The following is a 19808-nucleotide window of genomic DNA, read 5'->3' on the forward strand; positions in this document are numbered from 1 at the left end:
CCTGAGTTATGCTATTCACAAAAATAAATTTCAAGAGGACTAAAGACTCACTGTAAAATAGGTGACTCTAAAATGTTAGATACTCAGGGTAAGGAAGTCCTTTTTAAGTAAGACAATAAAAAATCACCAAGGAAAAGACCAATGGGGGAAATGCAAACCACACCGTTACCTGTAAGAATGGCTAGTATCAAAAAGATGAAAGATAAGAAGCGTTGCTGAGGGTGTGCAGAAAAGAAAATCCTTGTACACTGTTGATAGGAATATAAATTGGTATCACTATTATGGAAAATAGTATGGAGGTTCCTCAAAAAATTAAAAATAGAACTTCCGCATGACCCAGCAATCCTACTGCTGGGCATACATCCAAAGGAACTGAAATCGGTATTTCAGAAAGAAGCCTGCGCTCCCACGCTCACTGCAGCATTATTCACAACACCCAAGATATGTGAATAATCTAAATGTCCTCTGAGGGATGAACAGATAAAGAAAACGTGGTATATACTTACAATGGAGTGTTATTCAGCTTTTAAAAAGAAGGAAATCCTGCCATTTACAGCCACATGGATGAACCTGGAGGACATGAAGTAAAATAGGCCAGGCACAGAAAGATAAATACCGCATGATCTCACTTATATGCGGAATCTTAAAAAGTCAACTCACAGAAGCAGAGAGTAGAACAGGAGTTTCCAGGAGCTGGGGGTAGGGGAAGTGGAAAGATGCTGGGCCGAGGGTACGCGGTGTCAGCTATCGGCGCTGAGTAAGTTCTGGAGATTTACTGTAAAGCACAGTGCCTACAGCTAATACAACACTGTATTGTACAGTTAAAAATCTGCTGAGAAGGTGGATCTTCTGTTCAGTTTCTCATTACAAATCATCAACATCATAAATAAAGTAGGCAGGAGAAAAGGTGAGCAGGTGACGGATCTGTTTAAGGCACACACTGCGGCAATGGTTTCACAGGGTTGGCTTAGCTCCAGACTCACAAAGTTGTACATTAAATATGTACAGCTTTTTGGAGTGCAGTGGCACGATCTTGGCTCACTGCAACCTTTGGCTCCTGGGTTCAAGTGGTTCTCCTGCCTCAGCCCTCAAGCAGCTGGCACTACAGGGGCGCACCACCACGCCCAGCTAAATTTTGTAGTTTTAGTAGAGACGGGGTTTCACCATGTTGGCCAGGCTGGTCTCGAACTCCTGACCTCAGGTGATCCACCCGCCTTGGCCTCCCAAAGTGCTGGGATTACAGGCATGAACCACTGTACCCAGCCCCCATCCTCTTTTATTTAAATAAAATAGTTTTAAAATCTTTTCTCCCACCATAAAATTAATTTCTTTCATAGTTTTTGGTCAGTCAGAATTGGGAAAGTTCCACACTCTCCTATTCTCCTATTACCTTAACATCCCAAGCTTGCTTTTCTTTCTTGGTCTTTATGAATATATGTATATGGACAGAATTAAGATAAACAAAATTCAGTTCCCCATTCTCTCACTTCCCCATCTTGTCTTCCTAGACCCCACAGAGTTAAAACTTGGGACTCCCCCGACCCCCCTGCAGAACACACTTACATATTGTTTGAGGTTCATGCCACAGTAACAGACAGTATTTAATTGCACATACAGATGTTTGCTGGGTATATTCACTGTACATTTTATTTAATCTGGTTGCTTGTTTGTTTGGGGGTTATTTGGGAGGATGTTGGTTTTGTTTTTTGTTTTTTGAGACAGAGTCTCACTCTTGTTGCCCAGGCTGGAGAACAATGGCATGATTTTGGCTCACTGCAACCTCCGCCTCCGGGGTTCAAGCAATTCTCCTGCCCGAGCCTCCTGAGTAGTTGGGATTACAGGTGCCCACCACCACACCCAGCTAATTTTTTTGTATTTTTAGTAGAGACGGGGTTTCAACATGTTGGTCAGGCTGGCCTCGAACTCCTGACCTCAGGTGATCCACCCGCCTCGGCCTCCCAAAGTGCTGGGATGACAGGCGTGAGCCACCGCGCCTGGCCAGTTTTAAATATATTGAAAAAAAATCACTGGAAAAAAAAATAAAAATAAATAGATACGTACAGCTTTTGTATGGCAATCTTACCTCAATAGACTGGTATTTTTAAAAAAGAAATGACTTTCATAATACTAAGAAAAATGAAAAGAATGCAAATTTCCTTTCTACATTTTCTTATAATCCCTAAATAAAGTGAATTATTTAGCTCCAACAATAAACAATGTTTAAACCTGGATGAGGGGGAAAAAAACAAAAAAAACAAAAACACCTAAAACGGAATGGAAAACAGTCGAAGTAAATGTACCAGAGAATGAGCATCCGGGACGTATTAAACCTTTTTTGCTTGTATACCCACACACCCAAACGCTCACATGAACACCAAAAAGACCCTCCTAGATATCAATAATAAAAAGACAATTAACCCCATGGGAAACTGAGCAAAAATTACAAAGGGGAAATTGACCAAAGAGAAAATACACGTGCCAGTAAACACAGGCAAATATACCTGACTTCGCAAATAATCCAGGAAATGACAAAATAAAACGGACGTTTTCTCCCCATCACATCAGCAAAGTTATAATGTCGGGAACTGATGACACTGCCGGGACCGAACCACTCTGTAGCCATTTGGGAAGGGAACTTGACAGTATCTGGTAAACTGCAGAATGCAGACGACAGCCAGCACTTCCGCTTCTTGCTCTCTCCCCTAGAGAAGCATTAACCCACCAGCATAGCATCGCTGTTTGTGATAGCAAACATTAGGAAACAACCTAAATGTTCATCGGTAGGAAAGTGTTCATTAAACAGTATCTAGTACTGTACACACGGTCCCTGGAAGTCTCCGCAGCGGTTAAAACAAATGAGGCGGATCTCTAAGACAGACCTGTATGTACAGTCATGTGGTTCTCCACGATACCGTGTCTGAACAACTCCGGCAGCAGAAAAAATGCACAGACTGAGATACCTTCTATGTGCATAAAAACAAAACACAGCCGTGTACATCTACACACGCATACATATAAGATAATGGAGGAAAACACCAACCACAGAGCAGTTCTCTAGGGAGAGGAAGGTTGTAGATGCAGCCAAGGGAGAGCCCCGCTTTATCTGTGATGTCTGAATTTTCTTCCAGAATGTACTCCTGTGTTGCACAATTCTTCAGATGATTTACAAAGAAAATGCAAATAATTTCTGCCTAACTATAATATCCTTAATCAAAAATAAGTGACAAGAAGTAACGCACCGAACAGGGAATGCAAAAGGCCACTTTCCTCCTTCGAAGAATGGCCGTGTTAGGCCCAGCCCCACAGGACAGGAGGGGGAAAGGGAGAGACACACACAGGCAGGCGACACCCTCCTGGGTCCTCACTCCAAGAGCACAAGTCACTGGGGGTGAGGGGCCGGCCTGCAGCGTGCCCTGTCCTCTGCTTACTTTATTCTCTTTCCAGCCTTGGCCTTAGCCAGTCTGCAGGTTTAGGGGCAAACCTGATTCCTACAGCATGGAAGAAGGTTATACCATAAACTCTGAGAGTCAATTTGCCTCCTATGCCCTGGTCTCTACTGTCCCACAACACACATCAGCCCATCTCCTCCCGGCTTGGCAGAGATGGTCAGGATCCTCATTTCCCAGTTACAGAAGCCAAAGCTCCAAGAGCACATGTGGCAGGTGCAAGGTCACCCGCAGCAAGTGGGGGCCCAGTTCCGGCCACCTCTCTCGGGTGCAGAGGATCACTCATGGGCCTCCTGGTGTTGCCCCTCCTCGCTGCCCTCTCCAACTGCAGGTTCCTCCTCCTTATGGAGCTACCATATCCTGTCACTCCTGGACTCCACTGTTTTCTCAGAGCTTGGGAGATGAACAGTTGGCTTCGTGAGAGCCCAACAGCCAAGTTACCTGGCCTCTAAGCTTCCCTGGCAGCTCCAGCTCCATCCCTAGCCAGGGGCTGCTCTGTGACCACACCTGCCACCAGGTGGCCCCTCCTGGATCCGGCTCTGCACAGCTGCCCTTCCCGTGCTTCCTGTCCCAGCACTGCTGACTCCTCTGGCAGAAGGACAGCCAGCCCCGCCCGGGACGCCAGTTCATCCTTCTTGCTCGTAGGTCCCTGAAACTTCATTCACTGAACAGTCTCTGTAGGGATATATAATTCCTCCCAATCTGCAATTTGCCAAAGGCACAGAAAGAGAATCATGGATGCAATCAAAGTCTTCCAGGCACCCAGTGCAGTGAAACGCAGCGTGGTTTCACTCACGGTAATTACAGCAACTCTCGAGAGGCCCGGCACTGTCACCCAAGACTACACAACGCTCAGCCCTGGTTGCACATTAGAATTGCTGAGGAGTGAAACTCTGTATTTCTACCCATCTCCATCAATATCTCTATTTATCAACCTATCAATACGTAGACCCCACTTCAACAGATCTTTATCCAATGGCCCAGGACAGTCCCCCAGGAGAAGTAGTTTTTAATGCTTCCAGGTGATGCTAACGTGCAGCCACAGTTGCAGAGACTCTAGTCAATTTTCAGAGCTTCACTTGTCAATGGGAATTGACAAGCACGGCTCAGATCTGGGAGGAAGGTCTCAAACAGGAAGACGGCAATCCACGCAAGCAAGTGCAAGGACAGCAAAGGAAAAAAGAGAGTGAAGGAAACAGAAGTAATTGTCAAAAAATAAACAAAATAACAAATTAATACCTTTAAATAAATAAAAGAAGACATCGCTTCAGAAACACAAAGATACAGTGCTACAAAATAAGAAATAATGAAAGCATACAAAGAGCCCTCAGAGAGTGAAAGTAAAAGCAAGCATAAACATTTCAATACAGGTATTTAAAGTCATTGAACTATCCCAGAAAACAGAACAGAAAGAAAAGAAGATGGTGCTGGGCACACTGGTGCACGCCTATAACCCCAGCACTCTGGGAGGCCAGGGTGGACGGATCACTTGAGGTCAGGAGTTCAAGATCATCCTGGCCAACATGGTGAAATGCCATCTCTATTAAAAATACAAAAATTAGCTAGTGGCGGGCTCCTATAATCCCAGCTACTCCAGAGGCTGAAGCAGGAGAATCGCTTGAACCCAGGAGGTAGAGGTTGCAGTGGGCAAGAGAGAGAGATTCCGTCTCAAAAAAAAGAAAAGAAAAGAAGATGGAAAAATATGAAAGAAAAGAGAGACTTCAAAGATAGAATGAAGAGGTAAAAAAATCAGATAGATACGAATTCCAGAAAGAGAGAAAAGAGAAAATGGAGAAATTAAAATAGAGAAAATAAGAGGGAACCTCCCAGAAGTGCGAGCAGCGAGCTCCAGGTGCATCTGGCCTGGTTCTCACCCTCTTCCCACCATAGCCCTTCAGATGCCCCAGACCAGGGAGCAAGGGCCTCAAAGTGCAAAGCCTCCTATCCTCAAGCAGGCAGGCACCACTCTATGCACAGACACCCACCGAATCAGGGGGACCCAGGACCCAAACCTCCTTCCTCCAAAGCTCTGCCTGGCTGTCATCATTGTTGTCTTTTCACAGCCTGAACTTACACAGTCATGTTGATCAGCTTTCTTAGAAACAAAAATATAACTCACCGCATGTATTGAATAAGTATCATTTGATGAAAGGAACAGGTTAAAATTTGAAGATAAAAAAGGAAGGAAGAAGGAACAAAAAGAGATGAAATGGAGGCAGAGAGAAATGGAGACAGAAGAGCAAAGGAGAAATAGGCAACGAAGGAAGGGAGGGGAGAGAAAAGCCCAGAGACCATCAGAGGAGACACCTGCACCCAGTAACACATTCACAGGGGGAGACACATGGACAGGAAAAAAAAGAGCAGTCATTTCTCTCTCCCCACCAGGCTCACTGCCTGAGTTGCAAGGTGCACAAAATAATGGCTCCCTTCTGAAGAGCCAGCCAGCTGTTCCCAGTTTTCCACGGACTCTTGATTTCTAACCCTCCCTCCTAACAATCCAGTCTGCACTTGTGCAGCATACTGCCAGTGTCACTTAGTCCCCACACTCCTGCATGTCAGAGGCTGGGACTGTCGTCTCCACACTAGGAGGCCTTCCCTGACTCACCAAAGGTCCCACAGAGAATATCAGGACCAGGAAGTGAGGGGTCTTTCCACAGAAATCGTAAGCGTGAATTTGTGCTTCCTCATGACACGATGCTCATTAACCTCCACTGCTTTGTCTATCAAAGGGGATAATAAAAGCTCACCTCGTTCCTGTGTTGACCAGAGGTAGATATGACTTTTTTTTTTTTTTTTTTTTTTTTTGAGACTGAGTCTCGCTCTGTCTCCAGGCTGGAGTGCAGTGGCGCCATCTCAGCTCACTGCAACCTTCGACTCCCTGGTTCAAGCGATTCTCCTGTCTCAGCCTCCCAAGTAGCACAACGCCCAGCTAATTTTTGTATTTTTAGTGGAGACAGGTTTCACCATGTTGGCCAGGATGGTCTCGATCTCTTGACCTTGTGATCCACCCGCCTCGGCCTCCCAAAGTGCTGGGATTAGAGGCGTGAGCCACTGTGCCCAGCCAACCAGAGGTAGATATGTTAACCCACCTTCTGCAGAAACATGCACAGTTTCTCACAATAATTCTGGGAAGCTGGGGGTTGGGGGGGCAGTGGCCGAAACCAAGACCCAGCACTACAAGGACCTGTCCTGGGTCACACAGCTGGTGGCCAGGGTCCCCGCCTCCTGGCCCAGAGCGACTTCCTCCAGTACTCCCTTCACTCTTGTCCCCCCACACACCTGGCTCATGATGTGCTATTCGGATGCAGTTGTCACTGAGCAAGCAAGTTTCCAAACAGTGGGTGGATTTTCAAAAATCCTATTAGCATAAGAGCAAGAAATCCCAAGTGCCTGACGAACACTTCATCATTTTTTAAAATGTGTTCACTCAACTAACAATGATTTTTCTTCTTCCTGACTTGATAATAGGCTCTCCATCAACAATGATTTCCAGGATCTGGGTCCTAAAAGATTCTCTGCCCCTTATCAACCACCAGCTGACGAAACTGGTGAGCGTGGCTCCTAGGGGGCAGCAGGCACACCACAGACAGGAGAGGGGCTGCCCCCTTGGGATGGGATTTAGCCGCTGAGATTGTCAACCCCAGGAGAGCTGGGCACTTTTTTTTTTTTTTTTTTGTCTCTTAACACTGGAATTTTATTACTAAAGATGCTGTAAAGAAATGAATGAAGGACCCCAGACACTCATTGTACAGTGTGCTCACTCTGCAACTGCCCTGGACAACACCACTCTGGAAAAGACAGCTTGATGGCTGATTCTCCAAGAGCAGGCCTCTCACCTCCAAGAGCACTCAGAAACAGGTATCCTGGTCAGGCAATGTGGATCCCATTCATTTCTCCTTATTTCCCTTAACAATCGTAGCAGTCATGTAAACATCATCAAGACAGAAAGCGATGTTCTTCAGGCACAAATTCTAGAATGCCAAAGGTGGCTTCACTCATCTGCAACACAGCCTCATTAGAAACCAAAAAAAAAGTCCACATCCAACACCCACACTTTAGACTGATTTAGGCAATACAGAAATGGAGTTACCTTCGAAGGTGATTTTGGAGGAAATGGAGAAAAAGAGAGATGACAGGAAAAAACACATGTAAATGTTTCTTAAAGACACAAATAATGTCCAGGCCTGGTGGCATGTACCTGTAGTCCCAACTACTCGGGAGACAGGCAGGAGGATCACTTGAGCTCAGGAGTTCAAGGCTGCAGTGAGCTATGATGGCACTACTGCACTCCAGCCTGGCTAACAGTGAGACCCTGTCTCTTTAAAAAAAAATACAGTAAAATGATGACTGAGTAATCTGCAGATGGGTGAGCTCAAATCTGATTCTAAAACAAGGTTTTCGAACAGCTCTGTTCAACAGAAATTTCTGCAATGATAGAAGTGTTCTATCTGCACTGTCCAACATGGCAGGCGTTGAACACTTGAAACATGGTTAGTTCAACAGAGAAACTGCATTTTTTGTTTGCTTCATTTTAATTCATTTAAATTAAATTTAAATGGCCACATGTATCAAGTAGCTGCCATTATGGACAGTGCAGTTCTAAAATGCATTTATTAAAGGATTGTTTGGAGATCACGTCTAAGAAAAGTGGTAATTATTAGAGCTAAAAATGAATTCAGTAAGAGGAAGTTTGTGAAATTAGCCTCATTTCTCCGATACAGAATCTGCAAAGGAAGTTAAGGGAGATCTGGAAGAGAGAATATCTGGACTGTAGCAAAGCAGAATTTTAGCAGGTCCTTCCCAATGTTCTTGTGAATCATCTGAAATATGTGAGCTACATGTAGCAAAGTGAGATGGAGTAGGAGTTACCTGCATGAGCACACTGAGCAGGCATCGATTCAGGGAAAACTGTCAGTCTGTGGGGATTCTCCAACAATCTGGTTCTTTTCAACCCTGGATGATGAGAAAGCACACGGCAGCTCTTCAGAACTGTAGATGACACAAAACTAGGATGCAGACTTGAAGGGGATGTAAAAATATCAAGTCAGGTTCAGGGATGGCAGCAGTGAAGTTGAGCAAAAGCATACACAAAGATCTTACATATCCTGCTTGATTGACAAAGGTACGCTTTCACTGCCAGATATGCTAATGTGAATCACAAACCTAATCTCTGAAGCAACCTTCTTACACAAGTCCATTATTAACCGTATAGGGAGGCTTAATTTCTTTAAGGCCTAACTAGAAATCTGCACCAATAATTACACTGTCCCATTAGACTGAAAAGCCTATTTTACGTAGTTCACTCCAATTGCTCCTTTCATCAAATGCTTTTATGATGAATACTATCTTCCAAGGTCATTATTTATTTCCTTACCTTAAAGAGAGAGTGGAAGCCAATTCTTTGCTAAAGCCCTTGTGACTAAGGGCATAAATGAATGAAATGCAAAGAATGACTCACTTTCCTATATGACATAACATCTTCATTACTCAGGATAGTTGCTGTATGGGTGCAAAGCATCAGATATTAAAATATGAGGAACCATCAACCATGACATAGTGGGAGAAGTAAAAATAAAATTATGTCTGAAGAATTCCACTGCCTGCTATGATGCACTAGCTTGTGTCAGACTAATCCTCTCACCAAGAACAACTAGAAACTCTTGACAAAAATTTTTTAAATGATCTCTGTGGAAACATCAGAGAGCTACCAAGGCAGCTAGGACTGAGGGGCTGAGATCATGACAAGTAGATAATTACCCAGAAATTAGCTCAGCATTCTGTGCTGCTTTTCTCATCAAGGCATTTGGGGATTCGTGAGGGATGGAAGACAAAAGGCTAAAAACACACACAGAAAGAAAGTAGTGGTTAAGGGGCAATAGTGCTAAGCAGAACTTTCAGGAGTCTCGGAGGACTGGGGAAATAAGAAATTGCAATTTATGGCTAATAAGGCAACAAGAACTTGAGGGCCCAAATTCGTAGAGTTGAAACAACACAGAGGAGTGAGTCCACTCTCTTAGGAAAGGGCAAAAGCTGGAACTATCTGAATAACAAAATTAACAATGCATTACTGGTTTATAACCCAAAGTATAAAATGAATATCCATGAGTCCACGCAGATACAAATAAATGAATGAGAAAATAAATGAGTGAGAATAGACCAATCTCCCTGTGCAGAAAGAACTGCAAATAATTGGTGTAGATACTGTCCCCTCATGGAGATGAGTGTTATGACGATTGCGGGTAACATCAACAGTGATAAATTATGCGCCCCTCATTTGGAAGGATAAGAATGGCACTTTTTCAGACGGGATATTCTGCCCCAAAGCCCATAACCCCTATTGAACCATGGGAAAAATGTCAACCAAACTCAGATTGAAGAATATTCTATGAAATACCTGACCAGTACTCTTCAAAACTGTCAAGGTCATCAGAAACAAGAGAGGTCAGAGGAACTGTCACAGTCTAAAAGCACCTAAAGCGACATGATAACGGAACTCAAAACCATCTCTTGATGGAATCCTGGAACAGCAAAAGGACATTCGATGAAAACTATGAAAATGTGAATGAAGTATGGACTTCAGTTAAGAATAATGTGTTGGCACTGGTTCATTAATTACAACAGATGTACCATACTAATGCGAGATGTTAACAATAAGGAAAAGTAGCTACACAATGTATGGGAACTCTCTCTACTATCTTTGCAACATCTCTGTGAATCTAAAACTATTCTAAAGCAGTAAGTTAAAAAAGAAAGTTTATATACTTATATTGGTAATTAGACAAACTAGATTTTACGAAGAGAAGCATTCTTACAGAAAAGAATTCATAATTAAAAAGGGCAACCTACTAGAAATAAATTCTAAATTTATATGTATCTAGTTAAATGCACTCCAAATTTATAAAGGGAGAATTGACAGGACTATAATAAGACAAATCTAAAGCATTAGACATGAAATTTATGCCTATTAGACATAAATAGACATTATGAACAGTGGGATACTTTAACACACTTCTTTCAGTAAGTGATATAATAAAGAGGTAAAAATAAGAATGGAAATATAAGATTTGAATACCACAATTACCCATTTTTCCTCATGAATATACCTAAAGTACTGAACCAAGGAACTACACACAAGGGCACATGGGCTATTCTGTCAAAATTAATCATATGGTGGACAAGTCTAAAGCCAGTGCAAATAAATTTCAAAATGTTAACATTGTAAACAATCTGTTCCTGACTACAGTGTAAACAAGCTAGAAATAAATGACAAAAATATAACCAGAAAATATGGAGGCATTTGGAAATTGACTACTTTAAAATAACCCACATGTCAAAGGAGAAATTTTTAAAAGTAAACACATTTTGAACTAATTAATAATAAAAATACAATGTATCCAAAAATGGTGCTGGACAGCCAGCCATGTTCACAGCAGCACTATTCATCATGGCCAAGGAATAAAAGCCACCCAACGTCTATCAATGGATGATGGATAAACAAAATGTGGTCTATTCACACCACAGAATATCATTCAGCCTCAAAAAGGGAGGAAATCTTATCCCACAACACAGCACCGATAAACCTTGAGGACATTATACTAAGCGAAATAAGCCAGTCACAAAAAGATAAAAGCTGGAGGATTCCACTTAACTGAGGTCCCTAGAGTAGTCAGATTCACAGAGTCGGAAAGCAGAACGGTGGCTCCTGGCTGTTTAATGGGTATAGATTTTCAGATTCGCAAGATGAAAAAGTTCTGGAGATCTGTTTCACAACATTACGAATTTACCTAACACTACCGAACTGTACATGTAAAAATGGTTAAGATGGTAAATTTTATGCTGCGTTTTTTTGCTACAATTTTTAAAAATAGTGGGTTACAGCCAAAGCAGGCTTAATAGGCTATTTATAACCCTAAAACCATATATTAGGAAACAAGAAAACTGGAAAAAATAAATATGCTGTTGTTTTCATGTTCTTAGGTATCCGTGGATTTCCTACAGAGGGCACAAAGAAGCTTCAACCTTAAAGGGAAAGATTGATAATCTGGGCCTTCTCATCAAAAGATACCACTGAAAGTGAGAAAGTGCGAGAAAATATTCGTAATATGTACATCTAGCAAAGGTCTCAGGTACTAACTATATAAAGAACTGCTGGCCAGGCATGGTGGCTCACACATGTAATCCCAACACTTTGGGAGGCCGAGGCGGGTGGATCACGAGGTCAGGAGATCGAGACCATCCTGGCTAACATGGTGAAACCCCGTCTCTACTAAAAAATACAAAAAATTAGCCAGGCGAGGTGGCGGGCGCCTGTAGTCCCAGCTACTCAGGAGGCTGAGGCAGGAGAATGGCGTGAACTCGGGAGGCGGAGCTTGCAGTGAGCCGAGATGGCGCCACAGCCCTCCAGCCTGGGTGACAGAGCCAGACTCTGTCTCAAAAAAAAAAGAACTCCTACAAAGCACTAAGAGAAAGAAAATGCAACAGAAAAAAGAGCAAAAACTTGCACAAAAACTTCAAGAGAAGGTTTCGAAAAGCACAAGACAAGTATTCGAAAGAGATATTCAACAGTTAGTCTTCAGTGAGCTGAAAATCATACCAGAGGATCCCACTGTGCACCCACCAGAAATCAAATTAAAATGACTGACACCACCAGTTATGAGCAAGGATGTACAGCAAATGAAACTCCTATTTGCAGGTGGGAGTGTAACTGGGTACAACCACGTCAGAAAAAGGACTGGCAGCGTTCACCAAAATAGAAACATACCCAGGCCCTGTGACCTGCCCATTCCAATCCTGGATGTACCCTCAATAGAAACGCCATCATGTGTACACCAAATGTGTAAGACTGTTCCCCGCAGCAACCAGGACCCAAAACTAGAAAAGATGCAAATGTCCATCAAACAGAATCGATGAATTATTTGTATTTTTACAATGCTCTGTAACAGTGAGTCAATGAAGTGCTGTCACACTCAAAACCTGTGAGTGACTCTCACAAACATAACGTGGCATAAAAGAAGCTGACACAAAACAGTATATATTGTAGAAATTCATTTATTTAAAAAAATCCAAACATTTGCAAAAATAACATTTGGTGCTAGGATTCTGATTACCTTTAGGTGGTGGTGGGGCTTGGGGGGGCATAGGTTATGGCTGGGAGAGGATCCTAGGGGAGATTCTTGTGTTGTGGTGATGTTTTGATTCCTAGCCTGGGTGGTGGTTTCATGGATGTGTTCACTTTGAAAATATTCATGGCAGTGAACACTTAGGATTTTTGTAATTTTCTGTTTACATTATACTTGAATTAAGAAGCTTATTTTAAAATAAGTGGCTTATCATTTGCACACTGTTCAATTCACAACAGGCTTGAAAAAGGTGACTCTCCAAAGCTTCCTCCCACTTTAGTCTCCATGAGAAACTCCAGGTGCTCGTTTTGAGGGTGTGGATTGTTACAGTGAGGGGAGGGGGTGCAATGTGCTATGAGGCCATATCTTGGGCAGGGGCTCACGTTTTTAGAGATTTTCCTTAGATTCTGCTCTGAACCCCGGGCTCTGCCTGCTGTCACGGTACTGGAAACACTGCCCTAACTTCTGTAAGTCAGATTTTCTGATGCCTTCTCAGTAGGATACCTTGGCGCACGAGGGGATCCAAGGCGCTCCAGGAGGATCTCCATGTTAGTATCAGGTTCCATAGTCCAGCATCTGGGAGAAGGAGCCCGCCGGCTTCCTCCCCCGTGCGCACACACCCCCTCTGTCCCGGTTAACCCACATTAGAGAACAGCTTCCCACCTGACCAGACTGGAAGAACAGAAACATAGTTTCAGTTACCTTTGGCAGAGAGCAACAGGAGAGGCGAGGGAACGGAAACCAAGTCCCAGAGAACAGTGGTAAGGCAGACACTCAGGGGCACGAATAATGACTGTGGGTAGAATTCGTACATATGGAGTGTCCTTGTGATTGGTTCTGTGTTTTTTTTTTTTAAATTATTATTTGTTTTTGTTGTTGTTCTGAGACAGGGTCTCACTCTGTTACCTAGGCTGGCATGCAATGGTGCGATCACAGCTCACTACAGCCTCGAACTTCCAGGCTCAAAGGACCCTCCCACTTCAGCCTCCTGAGTAGCTGGGACACCTAGGTGATTTGTTATTTTAATTTTATGTAGTATTGCCCAGGCTGGTCTCAAACTCCTGGGCTCAAGTGATCCTACCATCTATGCTTTCAATAATAACATTCAGTGTGTGTTTTACTAGATATGGTGCTGAGTCCTTTCTGTTGTAAGAAAAAAAAAAATTGTGGTAAAATACATATAACATAAAATTTACCATTGGAAGCATTTTGAAGAATATAGCTTAGTGGCATTAAGTACATTCACATTGCTGGGCTACCATCATGACCATCCATCTCCAGAGCTCTTTTCACTTTGTAAAACTGAACCTCTGTCCCGATTAAACACTAACCCCCTTCCCTCTCCTTCCAGCCCCTGGCAACCACCATTCTCCTTTCTGTCTCCATGAATTTGACTATTCTGAGTACCTCATGTCAGTGGAATTACACAGGATTTATGCTTTTCTATCTGGCTTCTTTCATTTAGCATAATGACCTCAAGGTTCAAAGTTCATCCATGTTACAGCATGTGTCAGAATTTCCTTCCTTTTCAAGGCAAAATAATACTCCATTCTGTGTACACACCACATTTGGTTGATCCATTCATCTGCCAATGGACTCCTAGGTTACTTCCACCCCTTGACTCTTGTGACTCATGCTGCATGAACATGAATGTACAGATATTTCTTCGAGCCCCTGCTTTTACTTCCCTTGGGCCCAGAAGTGAAATCACGCCTAGATTACACGGCAATTCTATTTTCAATTTTTTGAGGCACTACCATATACTGATTTCCGATGGGCTGTACCATTTACATTCCCACCTAAAGTGCACAAGGGTTCCAATTCTGCCACATCCTCACAGGCACTTATTTTCTGTTTTGTTTTGTAATAGCCAGCCTAAAAGATGTGAGGTGGTATCTATTGATTTTGATTTGTAATTCTCTAACGATTTGTGATGTTGAGCACATTTTCCTGTGTTTACTGGCCATGTGTCTGTCTTCTGTGGAGAAATGTTTATTCAAGCCCTTTGCTCATTTGTTAATCAGGTGGCTTGTTTTTTATGTTAAAGTCTAAGAATTCTTCACACATTCTGGATATTAACCCTTTATCGGATGTATGAATTATAAAGATTTCCTTCCATTCCTTGGGTTGCCTTTTCACTGCTGACTGTGTCCTTTGAGACAAGGGCGGGGTCAAGTGGAGATAACTGAATCATGGGGACAGTTTCCCCCATACAGTTTTTGTGGTAGTGAATAAATCTCATGAAATCTGATGGTTTTATAAATGAGAGTTCCCGTGCGCAAGCTGTCTTGCCTGCTGCCATGTGAAACGTGCCTTTGCTCTTCCTTTGTCTTCCACCATGACTATGAGGCCTCCCCAGGCATGTGGAACTGTAAGTCCATTAAACCTCTTTCCTTTAAAAATTACCCAGTGTCGGGTATGTCTTCATTAGCAGCATGAGAATGGACTAATACAGGTAGTACTGACATCTTAACAATATTGTCTTCTAATCTAAAAACATGCCATTTCTTTCCGTTTACTGGTGTCGTAATTTCTCTCAGCAATGTTCAGTAGTGTTCTGTGCACAAATTTTTTGCTTCCTTGGTTAATGGAATTGTTTTCTTAACTCCCCTTCTAGATTGCTCATTCCTAGTGTATAGAAATACCACTGATATTTGCATGTTGATTTTGGATACTGCAACTTTACTGAATTCATGTATTAGTTATAACAGCTTTGTGTGTGTGTGAAGTCTTTAAGGCCTTCTACATACTGCGTAAGACCATGACATGTGAAAAGAGAGAAAATTTCACCTCTTCCTTTCCAATTTGGATGCCTCTGATTTCTTTTTCTTGCCAAATTGTTCTGGCTAGAATTTCTAGCACTATGTTAAATGGAAGTGGTGAAAGGGGGCATCCTTGTCTTGTTTCTGATCTTAAGAGGAAAAGCCTTTGCAAGTTTTCACCACTGGGTACGCTGTTGGCTGTGGGCTTCACCTTGTATGGTCTTTATTATGTTGCAGTATTAAACTCTTTCTTTTCTAACTGTCAAAGCATTATTTATTTATCTATTTATTTATTTGCTTAGAGACAGAGTCTCGCTCTGTTGCCCAGGCTGGAGTGCAGCAGCATGATCTCGGCTCACCGCAACCTTTGCTTCCTGGGTTTAAGTGATTCTCCTGCCTCAGCCTCCCGAGTAGCTGGGATTACAGGGGCCTGCCACCATGCCGGGCTAATTTTTGTATTTTTAGTAGAGATGGGGTTTCACCATGTTGGCCAGGCTGGTCTTGAACTCCTGACCTCAAGTGATCCGCCTGCCTCGACCTCTCAAAGCGCTGGGATTGCTAGTGTGAGCTACTGTGCCCAGCCAACAATTTGTATTTACAAAAGCAGCAAGAGCGGTGACTCACGTCTGTAATCCCAGTACTCTGGGAGGCCAAGGAGGGAAGACTACCTGAGCTCAGGAGTTCAAGACCAGTCTGGGCAAAACAATGAGACCCTGTCTCTAATTAAACATTTAAAAATCAGCTGGGTGTGGTGGTGTGTGCCTGAGGTCCCAGCTACTTGGGAGACCAAGGTGGAAGGACTGCTTGAGCCCAGGAGGTTGAGGCTGCAGTGAGCGGAGACTGCGGCACTGCACTCCAGCCTAGGCAACAGAGAGAGATGCTGTCTCAAACAAAAAAAAAAGGCACATTATTCCCATTGTCCAGATAAGAAAATCAAGGTTTACAGAGATCAAGCCATTTGCCCAGGGTGACACAGAGACAGTTAAATGGTAGAGGCAGAATTCCGATGCAAGTCTGGGCAATTCTTAGGTGTTTAGTTTCAGCCCCTATCTATGCCTTTGCTATTTAAGATGTGGTCTGAGGACCAGAAGCATCTGCACCACCTGGGGGGTTGTTAGAAACACAAAATCACAGGATCCACCAAAAACCATGGAATCAGAATCTGCATTTAAGCAAGGTCCCTGGCCGGGCGTGGTGGCTCATGCCTGTAACCCCAGCACTTTGAGAGGCCAAGGCAGGTGGATCACCTGAAGTCAGGAGTTCAAGACCAGCCTGGCCAACATGAAGAAACGCCATCTCTACTAAAAATACAAAAATTAGTTGGGCATGGTGGTGTGCGCCTGCAATCCCTGCTACTCGGGAGGCTGAGGCAGAAGAATTGCTTGAACCCAGGAGGCAGAGGGTGCAGTGAGCAGAGATCATGCCATTGCACTCCAGCCTGGGCAACAAGAGCGATTCTCCATCTCAAAAAATAAAAATAAAATAAACGAGGTCCCCAGGAGATTCCAGTGCACACTGGAGTTTGAGCAGCCGTGCGTTATGCCAGTGGTCCTCAACTTTGATGTAGGTCAGCACCACCGAGAAGGCTAACAAAGAACACAGAAGCCCAGGATGGAGGAAGCAGGATACAGCCTGCATCTGTATTTTTACCAAGTTCCCCAGGTGATCCTGATACCAAACACAGTCTGAGAACCACGGTGCTACACCAGTGTGGAAATGACCTCCAGGTTTCAGGACTGAGTGTGCCACTAGGCTAAGCTAGGGCTGGGAATAGATTTCAGATAAAATTGTCCCCAGCGCAGATTGTCTCTGGGGCATGGAGTGCAGAGAAGCAAAGGGCCCTCTGTCACAGGAAGGGGGCAAACAGGGGTGAGACCTTCACTTCCACGACTAAGCTCAGGAAGGAAGTCTGCTCAGAAGCCACGTGGGGTCTCTCCAACCCTGAAAGGCCAGATCTTGTCTAGAACTTGGCTTTTAGAAGGGATCCTAGATATATCCCAAGTCTCCAAGACAAAAGCCTGGGCCTCAGTCTCCCTCCAGCATCCCTGAGAGCAGGTGTGGACCATGCTACAGGCACCAGCCCACTGTGACCCTGAGGTTAGTGGGAGACAGGAAGTGACAATGCTGCCACTCCATGCATCTGCAGCACCAGCTTTTGGTCCTGGAGCCCCCATGTGTTACCAAGCGTGTGGTCTTTTTGAGGTACTGACTCGGCAATCACGCCACTCTTCTAGGTGTTGCTGTGAAAGTCTTCCGTCCATGTCATTAAAGTTCATAACGAGTTGACTTTTAGAAAGGAGATTATCCCAGATAATCTGGCTGGATGTGGATCAATTTGTCGGCAGACCTTAAAAGTAGAGCCAAGGCTTCCTTCAGGAAGAAGAAATGCTGCCTGTGGACTGCAGCTTCAGCCATGCCTGGGAGTTCCAGCCTGCCCTTCCCCACGGCCTGCCCTGTGGGTTTGCCCGGTCAGGTCCCACAACCGCGTGAGCGGATTCCTCACGCTGTATCTCCTCATATCCATCCCCTACTGTTTCAGTGCACCACTGAAACTATTCCGGCTCCATAGAGACTCCGCAGGCTGATGTCCTATCAGCCAGCTATCAGACCTGGAGCTAGCGGCCTAACTACTCTGAGCCTCTTTTCTCAAACGGCAAGAGTCTAGACTAATGGATGCGCAGAAGGAACCTCATGGCGGAAAAACATTCAGCACCTGCATTAGCTTTTGAAGAGCTATCTCCAGTAGCAGCAGATATTCTCTGGAGGGTAGATCTGACTCAGGTCTTAAGTAGATTCTGAAGGGAGTCTCCGGAGACGACCTCCATACCATGAACACACTAGCCTGGTCGTCTCTCTGAGAGACTCTTTTGAGGAGCCTCTGGTGCACGGGCCTCCACCCCACGCCGCACCCACCGAGGTCAACAATGGAAAACACGCATCCCCTCCTGTCAGCCTCCAACAAAGACCTGCCAGGGCTTCTCCCGGGCCGTCTACACAGGTCAAGCTGACCTCTGTTACCTCTTCCACCTCACCCTGGCTTCTCCATCAAGCCAGGTCAAACAATTCCATTCCCGGACACACCACGCTGCTTCCTCTGTCCACGCTTCAGTCATATATACATGCTTGTTTGGCCGGAACGCCCATCTTCTCCCTCTCTCGCAGAAATGTATATTCATCCTTCGAGATGAAAGATCAACCCTCACTCTCTCCTGGACAACCCACTGGACTGATGAGTCCGCCCTCCCCAGGCTGCACTTCATCTCCCTCCACATTCACAGTGTGCAGACACCAAGACGCCACCCTTTCCCGCAGCGGCTGATTCTGGAACTGAAGGTCAGGTGCTCTCTTTCCAGCCTCGCATTAACCCATGCCAAACATGCCTGTCTGCCACCATTCTGTTTTCCAACATAATCACTTTACATGAACAATGAATACAAATCCAACAACGGACAACACACAGCACACCCCACACACGAGGCTCAGGAGGTAAGTGGTGGTCTCTCCCTGCAGCCCCCCACTCGCTGACCCTGAGACCAGAACATGGCAAATGACATAGACTTTCTTGGAATGAGGGTCTCTTATGAGACGGTGACAGCGACCGCTGCTAGGAGTCCTCCCACCATCCACGGTGGCATACCATCACCCTTTCCTCCGCAGACGTATGAACTGATGGAAGGAGATTAAGCGATTTGCCCAAGAAAGGAGATTAGTCCATAGCAGCCCTAGACTGTACGAAATGCAGTTCTTTGTAGCGCACTCTGCTGCGATACAGGAGACCCCTGTTATGACTCTGGAACTTAGAAAACGTCTCCATGAACACGTACATTGCTCATCCATTCGTCCAAGCACACCTTGTGGGATGAGAGTTAAATTAGCATGTCCATATGTGCCTAGCAGCACACATGGTAAAAGTAAGTCTGGGAGATGACAGGTTAAACGGAATTTAAATTATTCCCTTTCCTGCAGGACTTCTGAAGCCCTTTTATATGGTGCTTTGGGAGTGTCCAAGACCGGCAGTACAGACAGCGCTCCCCGGCCTAATGTGAACGGGGACTATTACATTCAGGAACATCCGCTGGGACTCCTCAGAACACAGTTTGGGAATGCCGGCTTGCACACTAATGTCATTAATTAGAACTGGACATAATTAATTAGAGCTGAATATCATTAATCAAAAGTTACATACAGAAATGGCTAACTTCCCTTTCATCACACTAATTATGTTGGGCTCAACCTAGTAGCAGTTCCTCGTGCTACTTTCTTAACCCATTTTCCATCTTTTAAAAAAAAGGTGTTGATTCATTTTTTTTCTCTCCTGAAGTACAACTGGAAACAAAAAGGAACTGGGTGTCAGAGCAGGAGCTTCCAATCTGAAAGCTCACACCGAGTCTGCAAGCAAATAGTGAGAGCCAGCCCCTCGTCCTCTCTTTGCCTCTTCCAAGGAAGGAAACAAGCAAGATCAGGAAACTCACATGTGCTAC

At 44.3% G+C, this 19808-nt stretch overlaps 1 protein-coding gene across 5 annotated transcripts in view; it reads right to left on the reverse strand.

The window, feature by feature from the left end:
- Positions 1-19808, reverse strand: part of APBA2 (amyloid beta precursor protein binding family A member 2) — a 237419-nt gene that overhangs the window by 99313 nt on the left and 118298 nt on the right. The window lies entirely within an intron of this gene.

Source organism: Macaca mulatta, chromosome 7, assembly GCF_049350105.2.
Source record: "Macaca mulatta isolate MMU2019108-1 chromosome 7, T2T-MMU8v2.0, whole genome shotgun sequence".
Classification (NCBI taxonomy): Eukaryota; Metazoa; Chordata; class Mammalia; order Primates; family Cercopithecidae; genus Macaca; species Macaca mulatta.